Consider the following 20,129-nt stretch of genomic DNA (forward strand, 5'->3'; position numbering starts at 1 on the left):
TTGCAATATGGCAACGGGGGGGCCGAAAGAAGCCGAGGCAAGATAGGAGTCGGTTGGGATCAGGATAAACAACAAGGAAACACGGTACTGAATCTTACCAAGGTAACCACAAATGATACGGGAGAATATACATGTTTGGTCAAAATACGGGATAGTTTTGATTACAAAAGAGTGAGTATGAGGGTTTTGCCATGGACAGGGGATCGTGCTGAAAACATAAAGGTTAATCCAGTATCAATGGCAGTGGACATGTGGGATGGGCCACCTCTCAGAATAAATTGTTCCTTCCTAGTAAGATCAAGATATCAAAGGAACCTTTGGGTCAAATGGTGGAAGCAAAATAGGGAACTGACCTGGGACAGAATAGAGGACGGGACCAGTTGGTGGGGGAAGGAAGGCAAAGGTTGTGGATGGTCAAGTGTCACTAATCCTAAAATAGGAAATGCATGGTGGAGGCATGACAGAATGATGTTATCCTTACAGAGACACGGTAGAAGGAGTAGATGGGAGGTTAATGATACAATAGAACGAAATACTGAGCAGGAAAACTTAGTGGTAGGATTAATCAGAGATTTTGGGATCATGCAGAATGTGACTAAAATAACAGCTTGCCTGCCATTACCACAGGCTGCAGGTGAACCAATTCCCTGGGGAATACCAGTAACCAAAATGCCTGAAACATTCAAGAATGTTTCATGGTCCTGCCAGTCAGTTCCCAAACCAGTAGATGTATGGAGGGATTTGTGTATGACCACTCGGGCTATGACTAGAGAGGAATGTGAAAAGAAATCCAATCATTATGGTTGGATTCAAAATACCAGGAGGTGTTTAATTGCAACCCCAATAGATGAGCCATGCAATACAGTATGAATAAGAACGAAATCCCAAACAAAATGAGATGAGTTGTCAGAATGTCACACAGAATTTTGACACCTGGAATAGTTGGAAGACATTATGGGGACCTAGTGTTTTGGAACACTATAATTACCTTGGGGAGGTACAATGGTGCATCCAATGGTCAGGAGTAAAGAATCAGTCACATTATAGGGCCCTTATCACGTCTACATCTTCCCGAGAGTTCAGACCGCAGAAAGAGGATTGGAATTGTACTGAGGTTTTTACATGTGATACACCAGAAGACCGAATCGGATTGGTACCGGTGAAAATGGCATTAAAGTGGGGATGCGAGTGTAGGGGGTATGATCACACGGTTAGCAGAGAGTCCATGGATGGGCCTATAGATTGCAGATATACTACTGTGCATAGCCCTGGAAATTTAGTCTGGGTCTTGGGACACGTACAGTGGACCACACATTTACCTCTAGATGGATCAGTAACACAAATCACCCTAGGGGTTCCCACATTGTGTCCATACTGGAAACAGAATAGATTGATCCAAAGGAAAGAACTCAGAAAGAGGGAAGAATCCCTAGAGGAGCAGTGGCATGAACCTGGCTCAGGAGTGCAATTTGGATGGATATTGGAGTCATTATTCCCTCCGGTAGCGACATATCGAAACAGGGAAATGCTCAACAATTTGTTAGGACAGACAGAAAGGTTGGCAGCAGCTACTAAGAAAGGATTTAAAGATCTAAATTTGCAATTGCAAGCTACATCAAGAATGACCCTACAAAACAGAATGGCACTGGATTTGCTACTGTTAAAGGAACATGGAGTTTGTGGTTACCTGAGTAGGAGAATAGATCATTGCTGTGTACACATTCCAAATGTTACACTTGAAGTTGAGAAAGATATTTCTCAACTGGCAGAAGTGGAAACAAAAACCAAGGAAATTGAAAGGGAAGCACAGCATAATTGGATAGGAGCAGTATTTGATTCTGTGGGGCTTCACCTGTCTGGCTGGATTACATCTGCTATACAGTATGTACTAATGTTTTTAGTATTTTTAGTGACTATATGGATTGTATATAGATGCCTCTTAGGTGTGATCGAAAAGGAAAAGAGGCGATCTCTCCGGTTGCTGAAGGCGATGACCCGTGGGCGGCAGAATGAGGAACACTCCCCACCTCGTTATGAAGATGTTACTGTCAATACTGTTGATTGAGCATCCTTGCAGCAGGACTGAAGGATGCTCAAAAGGGGGGAAATGTTGGAAAAGAAATGAAATTTAGCAAAATATTTAATTATAGTGAGTTGTGTGTGAACTGGTTTGTTAAAAAGTAGTTTTGTAGCCGTTGAAAGTGTGTGTTGGGTTTTGTGTGTTACTTAGCAGGTAGTCTTAGAGATTTAATAAATAATTAAACTAGTGCAAGAAAGTAAGAATGCTAACCTGTCTAGAGGCAGCATACAATGCTCTTAGAATAAGATAAGCAGAGGATTAATGATCTTGTTTGTGAACCAAGGAATGTATCACAAGGGGTCTGTGACCAGGCAAGGGGAACGGGAAACTGTTCCTTGGAGACTTTGTTGTGAATCTCATGTATAAGAGGGAAGCACCCATACGTGAATTTGGGGGCTCGGACTTTGGGACGTGAGTCCCCCAGTTCCCCGGGCCCTTAATAAAGCACCCACAAAACTTATCCGAGTTTTGTGTCATTTATCAATCGGGCAACAGTTTGAGCTTTAGGGTGGTCCCCTAAGAGAAAACCGTTCATAACCACCGTGACAGACAAGTAGAGATGTAAGAAACCTCTTCATCAAAGGACTGAGACATGAAATCCCTATGTGAGAAGGCCCCTCTCACCCTCTTCCAGAGACTGGGACTGAAAGCCCCAACTCGGGGGAGGTGTACAGGGCGAGGAAGGAAAGCTGCCCAAAGCAAGATGGATGTTGCAGGTGTAGGCAGTGGGCAATGAAAACAATGACTCTTGCCTGCTTCCAAACTTGGACTATGTGTACCCTATTTTCCCACCCCCCTGAAGATACAATAAACTGCCTTTGTTTCGGCTGCAAAATCCATCCCCCTTGCCCCAATGAGAAAGAGTATATTTGGGGTCCAGATGAACTGGGTCTCTGAGACCTCCCCGACGAAACAGGCGGATCCTCGACTGGACTGGACCAAAGGACTTCGTCTGTACGTTTGGTAGCTCTATCCCCTCTCTCTTTCTCTCTCTCTTTTGTGTCTCTCCTCCCCCATCTTTTTCTCTCCCTTAATCCCTCTATCGCATTTTGCTGTGGTCATACAATAAAGGTGCATTTGTTTCGATTATCATTGCAAACCCCCTTGTACCGTGTTGGTTCTTTTTGCACCCTGAGATCAAATCCATGAACCATCACGAAACCCGTCCGTGACGACCGATCGTGACACCCCCCGAGGACCCCTCCCCAAATTCCCCCCCAAAGCCCCTCCAGCACCCCCAGACCCCGCTAAAACCCCCTCAAGTTCCCCCCAGACACTCGCCAAATCCCTCCCAAACCTCCTCAAGACCCCTCCCCAAATTCCCCTCACGACCCCTCCAGGACCCCTCACCTGTCCCTGCGCCTCCTCAGCAGCTCCCGAAGCCCCCCGTCCTCTCCCAGCGCCTCCCCCGCTCTCTCCAGCGCCTCCCGCAGGACCCGCCCGAGCCCGGGGCGGCTCCCGGGGGTCCCTGAGGGGGTCCCGGGGACGGGAGCGGGGGGGAAAGAGATGTCCGCTCCATGCCCGGCCCTGGGGTCTGCGGGCACCGCTACGGCCTCGGCTGTGATAGGCTGGTACGCGCCGGGAGGGCGGGAGTTTCTGCGGGGACACGTCCGGTGATTGGTTGGTTTCGCAGAGGGTGTGCTGATTGACACGATGGGGCAGGGGAGGCGGGCTTTGCCGAGGGGAGGCGCTCGGTGATTGGTTGGATAGAGGCAAAGAAGCAGGGAGTTGCTGAGGGAAAACGCCCGGTGATTGGTCGGTGGAGGTCGAGAGAGCCGAGAGTAGCTGAGAGGAGGAACGCGGTGATTGGACTGTTCCGTGTGAGAGGTGGGCGTGTCTGAGGGGAGGCATGCAGTGATTGGTTCGATCGGTGCACAGAGAGGCTGGTGTTCCTATGGGGAGACCCGCGGTGATTGGATGGTTTGGAGCAGGGCGTGCTGCTATTGGTTGGGAAAATTCAGGGGTTTTTAAGGGAACATTCCCGGTTTTCTGGGGGAAAACTCTCGGATTTTGAAGGAAAAATTCCCGATTTTTGCAGGAGAAACATTCGCGGAGCTTTTGACCCTACGTGCCTCCAAATAACTCAAATAACGCCAAAACACTTGAAAAAACCCCCAAATAACCCCAAACAACCACAAACAATACCTAGAAATCCCCCAAATAACCCCAAACAAATCCAAATAACCCCAAAGAATGAAAAAAACCCTCCCCCAAGTTAAAGCCAAAAAACCCCTAATGATATCAAGCACAGCGAAAAAAAACCCCATATACACCAACATAATCCCCAAGAACCCCAAATAATTCCAAATAAACCGACAAAATATCTCAAATAAGCCCAAACAAACACTAATACTTCCAAATAAACTCAAATATTTCAAAATAACCGCAAATAAACAGAAACAAACCAAGTAAAAACCAAGATAAACGCCAAATAGTCCATCAATAACTCCAAATAAACTCCAAACAAACCCTAAATAAACACAAATAAACACCAAGTAACCCCAGTTCCTCCCGTCCCCACCACAAAACAGATCCCGACCAATCAGAACGCGCGGCACTGACGACGTTCCACTTGCTGGGCACAAATTCAGAGCACTGGCCACGCCCAGCGATTTTCAGCCAATCAGCGCCCGGCCCGACTCTGACTCATCAGCTGCCAGCCACAGACCAAGGCCTCTCACTTCGGTAAATACTCAGTGACCGCGCGGGGTAATTTCCAGCCAATCAGAGCGTGTCTCGCTGATGACTCATCAGTTGCCAGGAGCGGACTTGCGGAGGGGGGAAAGGTGACCCTGGGGATGGGCTGGGGACCCCAAATTGATCCAAAACGGTGTTGGACCCCAAAACGAAACAGGAAGGGCCTGGAGCCCCCAAAACCAAACATGGGGGAGGGGACTGGGGAAACGATTGGAAACGGGAGGGAGAGCAGGGAAAAGAGGGTTGGGACCCCAAAATTGAGCTGGGAGGGGAATGGGACACCAAAATTAGGCTGGGAGAGATATGGGATCACAAAATTGAGCTGAGAGAGGGATGGGACACCCCAAATTGAGCTGGGACAAACAGGACGAAGCCAATTTTGTTTGTTCCTAGAATAGGTAAATGATTTATGGATATGCAAAAAGTCTATGAATATGCAACAGGCTGATGTCATGGGAGACAAGGACCAATGGGTGAAGGTTGTTATGGCCTTCAAGACCCCCCAGTTATTTTCGGAGACACCCCTTAATTATTCTGGCTTGATTACATCAGCCTGTTGCATATTCATTGACCCTCATGCATAACCATAAACTCATTTACTTATTTGAGGAACTATTTGACATGGCCCATCCTTGGGGGTGTCTCTCCATTTCAGGAGCCTCCACTGGAATGGAAACTATATACCCCCTCCCTTTGATTAATAATAATAGTAATAACAATATACTAATACTAATAATATTAATTTGAAATTAAAGGGCTCTCAGGGAAATATATGGGAATAGAAATAACAGTTCTTTATTAGGAAAAATTAAAAATACAAATGCAGTAGTACAAACAAAAAACAACAGTGACAGAGTCAGAATTCTCCGGGAATCCAGTGTAAAAGGCTGACCCTCTTGGAATCCAGTGGGAAAAGGGCTGATCCCCTGGGAACCCAGTAGAAAAAGAGCTGATCCTTTGGGAATCCAGTGGAAAAGAGCTGATCCTCTGTGAATCCAGTGGGAAAAGCTTGATCCTCTAGGAATCCAGTGGAGAATGAGGCTGATCCTTGCAATCCAGTGGGAAAAGGGCTGATCCTTTGGGAATCCATTTCTTACCCCCCAAAGACAAGACAAAGGCAGTTTTCATAGGGCATCCCAAGGGTGGAGTTGGGGTTTGGGTCAGGGGAGCAGTTCTTAGCAACACAAGAAGGGTGACATTAACATCCTTCCTCTTAGCAACAGCAGTACTTGACACAGAACGGATCCCCAAATCCTAAATTCCCTCTAAAAAAACTGAGAAATTATGGAACTTCAGATATATTCAATTAATTTCCTTCATTTAATCCAGTTTTGGGTGTTTTGAAAGGATGAAGGTGAAGCAGAGGAAAATTAAGGCCAAACCAAAAGGAGAAGCAGCCAGGTGTGTTCCCAACATGGATCACAGGGAATGTGGCTCACATGGGCTGTGCCCAAAGTGCCTCCTCCAGTGGGGGATGGAGCTGGAGCAGCGCACGAAGCTCTGCCCGCACTCGGGGCACTCACAGGGCTTCCCTTAGTGGTGCCTCCGTTGGTGTCGGGTCAAGTGAGAGCTCTGTGAGAAGCTCTTCCCACACTGGGGACACTCGTAGGGCCTCTCCCCAGTGTGGATGCGCCGGTGGGTGACGAGGGTGGAGTTGCACTTGAATCCCTTCCCACAGTCAGGACAGCGGAAGGGCCTCTCCTCTCTGTGAATCCGATAGTGCTGGAGGAGAATGGAGCTGGTCGGAAACCTCTTCCTGCATTTATCACACTCGTAGGGCCTCTCCCCAGTGTGGATGCGCCGGTGGGTGATGAGGTGGGAGTTGTACCTGAATCCCTTCCCGCAGTCGGGGCATTGGAAGGGCCTCTCCTCTCTGTGAATCCGATAGTGCTGGAGGAGATGGGAGCTGCTCTTAAACCCCTTCCCACACTTGGAACACTCGTAGGGCCTCTCCCCAGTGTGGGTCCTCTGGTGCGTGATCAGGTGAGAGCTCAGGCTGAAGCTCTTCCCACACTCCCCACATTCATGGGGCCTCTCCCCAGTGTGGATCCTCTGGTGCGTGATCAGGTGGGAGCTCTGGCTGAAGCTCTTCCCACACTCCCCACACTCATAGGGCTTCTCCCCAGTGTGGATCCTCTGGTGCTTGATCAGTTCGGAGTTCCACCTGAAGCTCTTCCCACACTCCACGCACGTGTGGGGCTTCTCCCCATCATGGAGCTGCTCATGGAGCACCAGCTCCCAGCTCTGGCTCCGTCTCCGGCCGCCTTCCCGGCCCAGGCTGGCTCTTTCCCCCTCAGATCCCCGCCGGCTGCGTTTGCAGCCCCTCCTCGTGCGGCATCTCCGAGGCTTTTCCTCCCCGTTGGCTTCCTGCACCGTGGAGCCGCTCAAAACGGCTTCTGCCACCAGGTTCTGCCGCAGGCATTTGTCCTCCCTGCTCTCCATGCTCAGCTCCTGCTCTGGGGAAGGAAGGACAAGGACAGGATGGGATTTGCCTCCGTGCCACAGGCAAGGGCAAGGAGATCCCCCAGGGCTGAGCTGCAGCCGGGGCCGTGCTGGGCTGGGAGATAGAGCAGCACAGAGGGGAAAGGGGCACTGACTTCCTCCTCACCTGCCTCAGTGTCCCGGGGCATCTTCCTCTTCCTCGCAGCCTCCCTCGCAGGCAGTGGGAAACCCTGGTTTGGGGAAAACAAGGGATGAGTGCGTTTGTAGGACTGTCGGGGGGTAGGATGGTCGGGACGGACAGAGACGAGAGATCTCTGCAGCCAGGTCGTGGAACTTGAGGTTTATTGCAAAGGGCCTGGGTGCAGGGCCCTGCTTGGAGCTGCCAGGCACAGCTCGGAGCAGGCCCGAGAGAAGAGAGGGGTAGAAAGGATGAGAGGGTAAAAGACTAAGACAGGCAAGAGCATAACAGAGTAACATTCCCATTACAACACAATAAATTTTCTTCTGCGTGGAATATTCTATTTCTCACTAACCAATCTAGTACAAGATACAAATCCCAGAGCATTTACAAACAGCTTCTAAGAATCATTACATCACCATACTGTGTTACATTTTACACCCTAAAAACTCCTCTTTGGGCCCCTTCTGCTGAGCTAGTAGGGTCTGGATCTCTCTGCGAGCAGAGGGAATTGTTTCATCAAAAGCGGATTATCTTCAGTCAGGCCACACCATTGTTTTCCAGTTGTTAACTAACTAAGGTATCTCAGAGCTTGCTTTCATTTCAATCTTCCTTATACTTTCTATATTCCCATAATCTTTTGCAAGAATATCATATTTATAAGGCTTTCCTGTTTCACATCCCTCAACACACATTGAGTTTGAAGGTCCCTTTCGCCCAAGTCCATCTCTACAAGTCACTGGCCATCTGGGCTCCAGAAAAACCTCAGAAACACCAAGATTCAGGCCTGAAAAAGCCTCCCAGGAGTTCCCCGTCGCTGGTTCCTCCCCTTTGCTGTTCAGGGGTTCCCCCCTGTCCCACCAGCTGGGGATCACGCTTGGATTGGGGGACCTCCTTGTGCCCACTTCCCGCCCTGCCCAGGCTGCTGGCAGTCCCAGCAATGTCAAAAGCCTCCCCTGCTTCCCTCTCCCTATTTCGGGATGCCGGGGCTCTTTGGGCTCCCAGGCTCCCTTCTCCCCTCATTCTCTGCTCTGGGCTGCAGCGGCTCCAAGGAGTCCCCCCTGCCCCTCTCCAGGCTCTTGAGGCTCCCGCCAATGGCGGCGCTCCCCCCTCTCTGGGTTCCCCCTTTGGGCTCCTGGGGGACACAGGGCTCTGCTCCTCCAGGCTGCCTCTGCCGGCAGCCGCCACCCCCCAATGTACCCCCAAGGGGCCTTTCCTGCTCAGCCTTGGACTCCTTCATTCTCCAAACATCCCCCCAAAACGCAAACCCAGGGACACCCAGGAATATCTGGGCTGAGGTCCCCCTCCCCGCTCACCAGTGCGATGGGGGGACAATGATGATCCCAGAGGTGGGGGCTGCGAATTCAGGCAGGGATTGATGACGTGGTTCCCTCACCTCAGCCTTGATCCATCTTCGTCCCTCCTCTTCCTCTTCCTCCCACTCCTTCTCTTCTGTTCCCCCTCCTCCTCCTCTGTCTTATCTCCACTTCCTCCTTCCCTTTATCATTGCCCTTCCCTGCCCCCTCCTCCTCCCCCAGCAGCAGCCACACCCTCGGTGCCCCGTTCCGGCAGCCCTCGCAGCCCACGGCAGGAGCAGGGATGGAGCTGGGACAGGTCGGGATGGGCAGCGCGGGGCTCTCGGCTGCTCCCAGCCGCTGTGGGCGGGGGGAACCCGGCCCAGGCCAAAGGAAAGGCAAACTGGGCAAACTGGGGGCAGAGCACAAAGCTAAAGATGCAGCAGAAAGACTTAAGTTAATATTAACTCAAAAGGAGGAAAGCTGGAAATTCCAAAGTTTAGGGAAGCCGAGAAAAAAGATTTAAACACGAGAGGAAGTGAACAAGATAAATCAGGGAAATGGAAACTTCTTGATGGAAGACAATTTCATTATGAAATGTGCTTACTAGGAAAATATTAGAAGACTTGAATCAGAAAACCCACTGGGTAGTCAAGCTTTGTGTGATCATTTTTTCAGGGAGTATGGGTGCACTGGGATTTTTGGAGTAGCAAACCCAGTACCTGAGAGATGTTTAATATGCCAAAGGAGAAATAAAAAGGTGAAGAGAAAAACAACATTTTGAGGTCATGAGTTAGCTACTTGACCATTTCAAAGTATCCATGCAGAAGTTTAGATTTGTTAGGTTCTGGGTTTATTTGTAAAAAAAACCCATTTATTCTAGAAGAAAGAGAATATGCCATATGTTAGACACGAGATTTCAAGAGAATAAAAATCTTTGAAGTATCAGAAACACCCAAGACAAAATATGAAAAGACAATGGGACATGAAAGGGAAGGGAACAAGAGGAAAAATCAGAGAGTGGGATCCTCTGCAGGTCTTGCCCCCTCCGTTCACGGCCCAGGCGCCTGTCCCGGGTCCCGGCTCGCTGCCCGCCTCAGCTCCGCCTGCCCCGGTTTCCATCCCAGGTGCGGCCTCACTGCCCAGGGCAGCTCAACCTGCCCTGGTGCTGTCGCTGAATTTGTGTGCCCTGCTCCCACTGCCTGGCCCGCGGCCGCTCTGCCGGCCATGCTGGGGAAGATGGCGGTTGCCCTGTCCTGCCGCCTGCTCCGAGGTCACTGCGCCCACCGCACCCAGGGGGAGTCCCAGCCATCCCATCCCCGGCTGCCCTGCCCGTGCCACCTGCGCTGGGCACCGCCGCCGCTGCCGGGCTCTCCCACCTGCCTTTGCTCTGCCGGCAGCTGCCGGATCAGCCGCCATCAGCCATGTGGGGGCTACCCATGCTCCGCCTCGGGCTCCACGGGAAGATCCCCCTCTGCCGATTCCGGCAGCAGACCCTGCCCACAGTCCCACCGAGCCTCGGTGCGTTATCCTCCCCTGACCCCGTCCTGCTCTGAGTTACGGCCCCTTGGTAACCACAGCTCTGGCTGTTCAGGGAAACTCTCTCTACAGGAAGCACCTTATTGAAACACTAGGAGCTCAGTTAAAAGGCAGCGCTCTCCAAATTCTTTGCCAAAACACAGGACAAAGGCTATAGAAGGTTAAAAAGTGAGAGAGTTAGCTGAAGGGATTGCTCTATTTCCGTTCAGAGAGGTTTCCATGGGAGGCATGCACTGCCCCGCCCCGCGGGAGCCACCAGCGCCCCTGCCGGCCGTGCCCGGAACTGCACCCAAGGGCAAAGCGCCGCAGCCCAAAGGCCGGGACTGGGTCCGGGCTCTGTTTGCTGTCAGTGCCGCAGCTGTTGGTGTTTGTTTGCTTTATTATACACACTAGTAAAGAACTGGTATTCCTACTCCCATATCATTGCCTGAGAGCCCCATGATTTCACTAGTCTAAAAATTAAGAGGGAGGGGGTTTGCATTCGCCATTCCAAGAGAGGCTTTTTCTGCCTTCCCGAGCAGAAACCTCTCTTGTAAAGCAAGACAAGCACCCACAGGCACTGAGGGGGGCTGCAGGAGGGGCACAAGAAGGCCCTGCGGCACTTGGGCACAAAGGCACAGCAGGTGAATGCAAGAAGGGAGCAGCAAAAGGCCAAGCTGAAGGCAAAGGCCAGGGCACAGCTCCTACAGCCCCTGAGGGATCAACCCCAGGGCCCAAGGGCCCCCAGCACCCAGGGCACGGCTCGGCCACAAGCACCTGGCAGAGGCATTGCTCTCCTCGGCAGGGGAGAGCCCACCCAAACAGCCCCTGGCAAGGAACCAGGGCTCCAGCTGCAGGGCACAAGGACACTGCAAGCACAGACAGCAGCATCCTCAGGACCAGCAAGTCCACCCCTTGATGCACATGGATTGGCAGGGCTGTCACAGCTCCCATCACACCAGGGACCCTCCACACTGCAGCCCTTGAGAACATTCAGGGTGGGTCTGCATTGAGAGGAGGCATTTCCTGATGGACACAGGGGCCTCTCAATCCACTCTGAATCTTAGACCGAAGGGGGGAAAAGAGTAAAAGAATATTTGATTTTTAAGGGAATGAGTGGGAAAGATGAGCAGGTATGACTTGTTCAACTACTATTAGAAGTTGTGGGGCATAGGTTTGAATAAAATTAATTTCTTTTTCTTCATCCTGTGGTTGTAATTACTTAGGAAGGAATTTGAGAGCTGGATTTTAATACTGTAAAAGGGGTTGCAGAGGCCAGTTCTGTTCTCCCTTTGTGTGACAAGATGGAAAAGGCCCATGCTGAAGTGAACCCAGAAGTGCGGGCAGAGACAGGGAAAGAGGGAAAATTAGATATGGAGCCACTACAAATTACTTTAAAGCAACCAGGACAAGCAATACCTTGTTCCAAGAGAGAGAAGAAAGGGCTCACAGCCTGGTATTGAGTCCCTGTTAAAGGCAGGGCTTTTGGAGCCAAGGATGTCTCCCTACAACACTCCTATCCAGCCAGTCAACAAACTGGATAGATGGACAGCAGGAGGAAACACAGAATTTTCAAGTGTTAAAATGAAGATTAAATGAGGCAGTTTTCCTGGGCCTTCCAAAAAGGAAAAAGAATCTGAATTATAGGTGGATTTTAAACAGGGTCTAGTCAAAGGAATTCTTGTGCTAAAATGTTTAACCCAGTGGCCAGAGAGTGGCCTCGCTTGAAAAGTGATGACAACAGGAGGATCTCCTATAGTTCAAGTATGGCATCAAGGTAAAGGTTTGACAACCTAAACAGCCTCTAAACAGATGAGCCGGGCTCGGTTATTACAGTATGAAACTTGTTCAATGGCACAGGAGGATTTAGAACTGAGGACAGGGCAAGGGTTTAACCCAGCCTCCTGTCTGAACAGCCTGGAGAGGGGCTGGCAAGGAACCCAGGACTGCACTCAAGGGACAGAGCTCCAGACCCAGGCGGGGACAGATTGATAATGGGACATTCCCTGGCCTGAGGGAGAAAATGTGTTTGTGGATGGCTCTGCAAGAGCAGCAGAAGGGAAAAGAGCTACAAGACAGGCTGTTATTAAGGAAGGGGAATCAGACACAGCGCAGGTCACCGCACCATGCTCAGCTCAACCCGCGCAGCTGTGGGTGCTTGTGAGAGCCTGGCACTGAAATGCCCTGAGCAGGAAGGCTTCAACATCTTCTGCTGACACCATGGCACCTAACAGGGGGGCAAAAGCAATTCTCACTGTTTCAGCAACCACTGGAGCAGATATCAAGGGATATTCTCCCACAGCAAGCTGGGCTGGCACACAGCCTGCCCTGGCACTTTGCTGCTGCCAACACCCAGCCAGGACATCGGCTCCTGCCTAAGGAGTGCAAAGCAGCACCACTGGTGGCCAAGGGGCCCATGCCAAGTGTCCCTGAGGCCAGAAACAGCCGCCAGCACAGCTCAACACGGGGGACCCCTCAGCCTGGCCTCAAGGGCTCTGAAGCCCCGGAGATTTGCACTTCCCGCCCGCAGCAGGAGGATGGGAGGCCGCCCCTGAGCCTGCCCTGAAGGCAACGCAGCAGCAGCCAGGGCTCCACAGCGGGCCAAGCCCCTGCGCCTGCCCACAGATCCTCCCCTGGAATCCTCTGCAATCCTGGCCACCCTCCTCTGCCATCTCCAGCCACTGGGGCCAAGCCTTGCTGCCACTGCTGCAGCTTCAGCGCTGGCTGGGCCTGCACTGCCACAGCTGCTGGGGAACACCACGGCACAATTCCACTCTGGGGCTCACTGACACCCACACTCTGGGCTGCCTGCCATTGCACTGCTGCAAAATGTACCGATTTCGGTTCTTTCAAATCTTATTTCTCTGCTCAGAAAGGTTTCTGTACACAAAGGTTTGCCTTTGGGAAAGGAATTTTAAAGGTTTTATTTATGGGATGTTGCACCACTCAATGGAGATGAGTTTAACATCTGAACACACTGGGAATAGCCCAAAAGACACCCACAGAGATAACGACCAGCAACAAAACATCAACATTGCCCAGCAGCAAACAGCAACCAACAGCTACCCCAGACACTGCCCGCGGCAGAGCTGGAGACACCTGGGCTGGAACAGGCTGAGAAGGAAATCCAGGAGTGTGGAGACCGAATTCACATCAGAGGGGAAGAAAACGGCATCCAACAGGAAACCAAATACTAAAAACTTACAAAACTTGGAAGCAAGGAACATTAAAGCATTGGATTTAGACTGGTTCAGACTACATAAAGTTTAGGAAAATCTAGTAAAACTCACATGGCATGGAATGATTTTCTCTGCACAGCCAGGCTATTTGTGAAAGAAATTATTTCTGTTGCACATCCTGGCCAGAACCAAGGAATGCCTTGACTCTCTAACACTAAAGAGATTCTTGGAGAGTTTTTGTTTTCCCTGAAGTTTCAGTGATAAGATAACAACATGATAATAATTTTTTATAATAATTCCCAATTTATATTGTCAGGTGGGTTTGGGACAGAAGTATGAGAATCAATTTTTGGTCTGGGTTTTTCCAAGTTCTCCTTTATGGGGCATTTGTAGAACTGAAGAGCTTTAAACATAATACTTTGAACTTGTAAATAGTTAATACTTTTTTTTTAAACACAGCAGATTCTTGGGGGGCCACATGTGACTCACCAGATGGCTGCCCTGGAAGAGAAGCTCCATTCCAGGCAGCCTCCAGAGGATCTTTAGAAATGCAAATGAACACTGCTGGGCAAAGTGTGGACAATGCACCTGGGTCTCTTGCCTGGGGCAGGAATTGGGCTGATTCCCTCTGCCCCTCACCCCAAGCTCTGCCTGCTGGCACTGATGGAATTTGCACAGCTCAAGGCAGAGCCCAGGGGGAGGATATCTGACCCTGCAACACAAACGGTGAAGCTGCAAATGGAAACAGCAAATGGAGAATGTTGGGAAAACTTCACTATAAATAAGGGGGGAGGAATCATCCCTCTGCCCACTCCAACATGTCCTGTCACTGTCTGTGTTATATAGGGTGGATTAGAGCACCGAGAAATTCTTGCTGCCACAAGTTCAGGGAAATCAGTTGGGAATCTAGTATTTCATGATTCAATTAGATAAAAATGGTAAATTGATGAAGTCTTGGCTGAAGAGAGCGCCCAAAATGGGGAAAAGATGAACGGCCAGCAGAACAAATCCTACAACACCATGGACCAGCCCCTGGGAAGCCGAACTAATTCATATCAGGAGCCACAGAACCCATTTCTCATTTCAATGGGATCAATAGATTACAAGCTGTCCTCGCAATAATAACCAACCAGCCAGCTCCAGCTCCTGACCTTCCTGCTGACCAACCCACTGAAATGAGGAACACAACACTTCACCATGGGATGGGATCAGATCATCTGTTAGCAGACAAAAAGAGGAGTTTGTGGAAAATTAAATGACTCAAACTGCTGTTGGCAAAGAGACGACAACGAAAAAGTGGTGAAACAGATAACAAAGGAAGTAAGAAAGCACCTCATGCTCCAGCCCAAACGTGGAAAGGATGGAAATGGGACACGGCTTTGTGGCTCCCTGGCAGACCATGGTTTAAACGAATGCTGTTTCTCCTCTGATGTGCTACGGCAACTCTTATCTTTTTACCATGCTCTACACCTTGAGAGTGCAGCTCATTCAGCAGCTGAGGGAGGGGCCAGGGACTTGTAGATAAGGAAGCAAGGGCGAAACCATCAGCTACAATAAATGTTACTAATTAACATGTATTGCTACTCACAGAAAGTCCCGCTAAATTCCTGAACTTCCAGAAGAACAAAGACTTAACAGAGCCGTGAATATCGGCTGTTATACAAAAGTGGGGGTGCACATTAACGAGGACATGCAGTTGCCGGATGGGGAGATCTGAACCTTCCAAATACCTCAGCCAGTGGGCAAAGGGAGAGGGAGATGGGCCGGGAAAATGAGGATAAAAAGGAGGCTGCGAACTATAACAATGGCAGAGAGCGCACGGCAAATGCCCCACGGCCTCTCCCTCTGCTCAGCAATAAAGTCACTTTTACAGGACTCCTCTGTCTCCTCTGGGCACAGAAACCTCCGGCCACGGCAATTTCCCCGCACAGCCCCGGGCACGGGGCAGCCCCCTCTGTCCCAGCCACAGCAACCGCGCCGAGCCAGCGCTGCTCCGGCAGCGGCTCCTGCCGAGGCAGCGGCCGAAGGAGACCGCGGGCAGCCGCTCCCGCAGCGCCCTCACGCCAGCGGCAACACGCGCCGGACACGGCACAACGAACCCGCCCGAGCCCCCTGCCGCCCCCGAGGCCCGCAGCCAGCCCCGAGCCCCCGCACAACCCAGCGCGGCTCCCACCTGCGCTGCGGCCGCCTCCGAGCTCCGCCGCCGCCTCACCGCGCTCCGGCCGCTGCCGCCGCTCACGGGACCGCACACGCTCCGACAACGCCGCCGCTGCCCAGCCACGGCCGCCCTCAGCCCGCCACCGGGGCCCGGCTCCGCCCCGCTCCCACCAATCAGCGCGCCACAACCACGACTGACGGCACCATCGCCCAATCGCAGCCAGGGGCGGGCTCTGCACACGGCACAGCCCCGCCCCGCGCTCTCAGGGCGCCCCGGGCTGCGTGAGGGCAGAGCCGGAGCTGAGGAACAGCCCTGGAACGGGCCCGGGCCCGAGGGGATTGAGCTGAAAACACAAACAAACTTCTCCGCAGCTCCCGCCACGGCTTTCCCGGCACTGCCGCTCCGGTGGCTCCGGCTCAGCGGGAAGCCCTGGAGCCTCACTTCTCCTACCCCTAATTAGGTGCCTCAGCGCATCGCTTTGATTTCCCTCAAAAAGAGAAAACCGCCCCAAAGCCCTATGGATGAGTGGGGGAGGGGAAAGATTTCTGACAGAAAACTCCTAAAACTCAGAGCAGGATAATGGGAAGTAAGTGAAGAGCCTTAAATGAAGCTTTCCCCCACGCCTCCCTCCTTCCAGCTGCACCTCCTGCCCCGGCAGGGCCGCAGACAGGGAATGGGGCCGGGCTCAGTTCATGCCCCGGGGCTTCTCCCTCTGCTCAGGGACAGGAGTCGTTCCCCTGCTGCACCCTGGGTTCTCTCCCACCGGAGACTTCTCCAGGAACTTCTCCAAGCTGAGTCCATCCCACGGGGCACAGCCCCCTCCAAGTGCTGCAGCGTGGGACACTGTGCCCCGGGGTCAGTCCTGCCAGGACAGGCTGCTCCAGCGGGGCCCTCTGGCCGCGGGGTCACAGCCTCCTCTCAGGCATCGCCGTGCTCAGCGTGGCTGCTCCGGGGGCTGCAGGGGGATCTCTGCATCCCCATGGATCTGCAGGGGGATCTCTGCATCCCCGTGGATCTGATGGGTGATCTCTGTGTCCCCATGGATCTCTGCATCTGGCAGCGCCGTTTTTGGAAGCACCAGGAATAGGCTGAGTTCTGCCTGAAGCTCTTCTCACATTCCCCAAACCCTTCCCAGCACAGGGAGGGTTTTGCCTACTCACAGCTCCCCAGGCTGCATTTGCAGCCCCTCCTCATGAGGGATCTCTGGGGCTTTTCCTCCCCGTTGGATTCCTGAGCCGTGGAGCCGTTCCAAATGGCCTCTTCCACGAGGTTCTGTGGCAGGGATTTGTTCTCCCTGGTCTCTGTCCTCAACTTAGGACCTGCGGGAGGAAGGACAAGGAGAGGAAGAGACAGGGAGAAAGGAAAAGGAAAAGGCAGGAGGAGAGGAAGGAACAAGATGGAATAAGGGAGGAAGGAGATGGGAAAGGAACATGGATGGATGAAGGACAGAATGGGGAGAAGAAGGAGGGTGGTCAAGGAGAAGATGGGATTTGCCTCCATGCCAGAGGGAAGGGGAAGGAGATCCCCCCAGTCCATCCTTGGCAGGATGGCGTTGGCAGTGAGGCTGTCCTGCAGCGATGCTGGGCTGGGAGATGGAGCAGCAGAGAGGGGAAAGGGGCAGTGATTCCTCCTGCCCTGCCTGGCTGTCCCAGCCTGGAGTGTCCTGGCGCTGCCGAGGCCCTTGGAGCGTCCGGCACTCCGGAGCCCGAAGCTCACGGCTGCTTTATAAAGCTGACAAAGTCGGCAGGATGGGTCTGGGTATGATCCCAGCAAACTGGGTTTATTGGTACAGGAACAGGGCACAGAGCTGAACAAGGCCCAGGGACAAAGTCAGGGTGCAAGCTGAGGGCACAGGGGGTTTTTATATGGGGTAGTGAGGGTGGAGCTGAGGGTCAGGGTCCAATGGATATGGGGGAAACGGTGCAAAGGAGGGGTTAAGGGTCGGGTCAGCTAATAGGGAAACAGGGGCAGAGGAATGCAGTAAATTAGGGCCACTGGAGGGACAGAGAGGGAGAACATTCTAGGGACTAACCAGGGATGGGTAATAGGAGGTGATCTAGGGTAATTAGGCCAACAGGCCAATGGGATAACATAACTTTCCATAAATCAGCATGTGCCTGCAAAGGTCTATGGGAGAAGCAAGTTTCTTGCCATAGCCTTGAAATCTATTCTTCTTATTGGAGACCAGTCCCCACGGGTGGGAGATTGAGACTCCCATGTGCCTCCACACCAGTGCATCTTCCTTTTCCTCGCAGCCTCCTTCTCCTCTGTCCAGACAAAGTTTAGGATTGACAAATCCTGGCTTTGGGGGAAGAACAAGGGGTGAGCACCTTGGGTTTCATGAGAAATGAGCCTCACTCTTTAGAATTTTTGAAAGTTTAACAAGGAATAATAAGGGGCAAATCAGTAACAGCACTGGGTGTTCGGCGATGGCCAGAGGCACACTGGTTAACCACAGCAACGCTTCTTGTCTCGTTTTCCCATTGTATTGTTCAAATTCATATTCATAATGATTATACATATTCAAACATTTCTCTGAAGTCGTTTACATGTTCCAGGAATTCTTTAGGTTGGTTTGACCCCCAACCTGTCTTTTTAGAGTACATGCAGGAATCGTGGATTGCTGTTTTGAGGGTTGTGTGTCACTCCCTCACAAGGGCCCCTGTTCTGTGGTTTCAGCAGGTGACAGTTATTGACAGTGCAAGGGTCAGTGGCAGGGCTCCTCATCACATCCCTTCCTTAAATGTTATCTGACCATGCAGAGGGTTTTAGCTATTTCCACAAGTACTTGAAATGAACATTAGCTATTTCACAAATATTTCTGAAGTGTAATTGTCAGTTATTTACAAAAAAAAAAGCATTGATTATTATTTCACAACTACAGCTACTTCTGCAAAAGTTAACATTCTAATGTACAACACACAGCATCCACTGTAATATTTTTCAAAAGCGAAAACTATAATGTATGTTTTTCACACTCTCCACAAACTAAAATATCATCCATAAATGATGTTCTGAGGATATGAGCTACACAGGGGCCAGGGCATTGGCCACAATAAGCTGACAAATTATACTATAGCAAAAGCAGTTAAAAGTGATTACAAACTGCACTCTATCAAAATCAGTGTGATTAAGAATATTTTGCAGAAGTCAATATATAATAGCAAAAGCCAACACTACCCAGTTATTTATAACAAAGCCAGGGCAGGTTTTTCCCTTGCATGGAGCACTTGGGCCTTCCCCGGGCCCCTTCTGCCCTGGTGCAGAGCCGGTGGCATTTTCCAGCACACCCAGTTTGTAACCAAGAGCCGGGTGCAGCCGAGAAGGCTCCAAGCGCCTCCTTCCAGGCTGACTCTGCAGGGGCCGAGGCTGCTCTGGGCTCTGCCAGGGCTCTGCTGGGGCTCAGCTCTGGGCCAGGCTGGGCCCGCTCTCCCCTCACATTGCTCCGGGCAGCTGAGGCACAGCGGGAGAAGGAAGGGACACGGCAAGGCAGTTGAGGGTTAAGAGAGTTTTTATTCAAACAACTGCCATAACAAACAGGCTGTCCTAAATGCCATAAGCAACTACAGTGCTAACTACCATAACGAACTACCAGTGCTAACTACCATTACTAACTAGTTGTCCTGACTACTGTAACTGAAAGCTGTCCTCAAGGGCTTCATCTTCTCCGCTGCTCCCTCAGTTGCTTTGCTGCAGTGATCAGAGGGGTCAGGCTGGAGAGGCTTGGCTGATGATAAAATGGGTGCTGCCCAAAGGATACAAAGGAAAGAAATGAACTGTTACTTTCCAGAGTCAAGTTCCTCACAGGCTCTGTTGCAACAGGACAAAGGGAAATGGTTTGAAACTCGGGAGAGGGAAGCAGGCTCAGATTGGATCTAAGGAAGAATTTTTTAACCAGAAGAGTGGGGAAACACTGACAGAAGGTGCCCAGAGATGTGGGAGGTGCCTCCTCCCTGGAAACATCCAAGCTCAGGTCAGGCAGGGCTCTGAGCCCCCTGACCTGCTTGAAGATGTCCCTGCTCGCTGTGGGGCACCAGGCCCAGATGAGCTCCAAAGGAGCCTGCCAAGCCACAGCAGGCGAGGATTCTGCTTGCTCTGCGTGTGGAACGCAGCCAGACTGGAGACTGTCGGAGGGGGCCCCACAAGAAAACCCCTCCCTGGCGCTGCTGCTTCCCCTGCAGCCCCTGGCCCTCAGCTGCAGCAGCTCCTGGGCAGCCCAGCGCCGCTCCTCGTCCGGCTCCAGGCTGCACTCAAGGCAGTCCCGCAGCAGAGCCGACAGGCGCCGGGGCTCCTGCAGCTGCGGGGTCCCGTTCTGCTGGATCAGAGCGCGAGCCTGCAGGGAAAGCAAACTCAGCGCTCTGCCAGCTCCCTTCACATCCACACGGGCTCACATCCACCCCGGGGCCTCAGCCCCAGCTCCAGGGGCACTTTCCTCCCTGCCACAGATGCTGCTCAGAGCTCATTTTGCTATGCCAGCCAAAAAACCCAAACCCTGGGGCTGCCACAGCCACTGCAACATCCAAATGATCTCGCCTTGAGAGCCAGTTTCATTGGCTGACTCTGTCAGTAGGAACCTCCATCA

At 51.9% G+C, this 20,129-nt stretch overlaps 1 pseudogene; it reads right to left on the minus strand.

The window, feature by feature from the left end:
* Positions 1–20,129, minus strand: part of LOC134432727 (zinc finger protein 850-like) — a 109,220-nt pseudogene that overhangs the window by 44,492 nt on the left and 44,599 nt on the right.

This window comes from Melospiza melodia (genome assembly GCF_035770615.1).
Source record: "Melospiza melodia melodia isolate bMelMel2 chromosome 7 unlocalized genomic scaffold, bMelMel2.pri SUPER_7_unloc_1, whole genome shotgun sequence".
Classification (NCBI taxonomy): Eukaryota; Metazoa; Chordata; class Aves; order Passeriformes; family Passerellidae; genus Melospiza; species Melospiza melodia.